This window comes from Aplysia californica, unplaced genomic scaffold (assembly GCF_000002075.1).
Source record: "Aplysia californica isolate F4 #8 unplaced genomic scaffold, AplCal3.0 scaffold00173, whole genome shotgun sequence".
Taxonomy (NCBI): domain Eukaryota; kingdom Metazoa; phylum Mollusca; class Gastropoda; order Aplysiida; family Aplysiidae; genus Aplysia; species Aplysia californica.
Genome location: NW_004797443.1, coordinates 12,160 through 13,265, shown reverse-complemented (window position 1 = coordinate 13,265; position 1,106 = coordinate 12,160). Strand labels below are relative to the sequence as shown.

The 1,106-nt window shown below is 38.3% G+C and overlaps 1 pseudogene; it reads left to right on the top strand.

The window, feature by feature from the left end:
* Positions 1-1,106, top strand: part of LOC101849765 — a 25,476-nt pseudogene that overhangs the window by 12,929 nt on the left and 11,441 nt on the right.

Here is a 1,106-nt window from a genome sequence, read left to right as displayed (position 1 = left end):
CCCCCCACACACACACGCAGTAAGCGTATTACACAAATGAACACACACAGGAGAGAAAAGGTAATAAAGAATAAGAGTCCTGCTACCTTCAAACTGTCCAAAACAATGCTTCACGTTTAGTTTTACGGAAAAGAAAGCGAGACTGCTAAACCTCTTTTACTTTTACAGACATTGCATTGGCTTCCTGTTGAGAAAAGAATTGTGTACAAGTTGGCCACCCTATGTCACAAATGTTTGAATGATAATGCGAAATCATATGTATCAATTCTGTGAAGACTGTACATTCCAACTCGCATTTTAAAGTCATCAGCTGACAAAAAGAAATTTATTTTACCATCTATGAAACTTAAAACAATGGGTGAAAAGTGCATTTGAATATCAAGGCCCCAAGTTCTGGAATGCTTTACCAAGTACTTTAAGAGAGATCAAATCGTTTGATTCATTCAAATGTAAGCTGAAGTCGTTTCTGTTTTTAAATTAATAAGATGAATATTTGGAGTGATTTTCTTCAAGTCAGAACATGTTTTATGTTACTGTTGTACGTTGTACTGTATTGTAAAGCACTCGGAGCCTGTGTACTTTAATCGGGGTTGAACGCTTTAAGTGAGGTGTGCTGACAAAATGAGTTACTTCTCGGAGGTCAGTCTATTGGTGACGTTTTTAGTTTTTACAGTTTGTAAGTATGGAATACTAAAAGACTCGGTAGATTTGAAGAAAATCGCGTCAATTAAAACAAATCTATTAATCTGACCCCAGTATCGATTTTTGGCCGATATATCCATTCTTGGATTGCGAGAAGCAACTCATTTTGTCAGCATGCCTCACATATAAATGTCATTTATTTATTATTATTACCTTCAAAATTCTTAAGACAGCTCTGGCGCTGTGTACATGATGTGATGACGTGTGATGTCCCCAGATTTTGCGCGGGATAGACCTGACCATCAACCCCGGACAGACTGTAGCTCTGGTGGGCGCCAGTGGATGCGGCAAAAGTACCACCATGCAACTGTTGCTGCGGTTCTACGACCCGGACCAGGGAGAGGTGACTCTCTTAGCATCTAGCACACTAATAACAATATTATAGATGATAATAATATTAATAA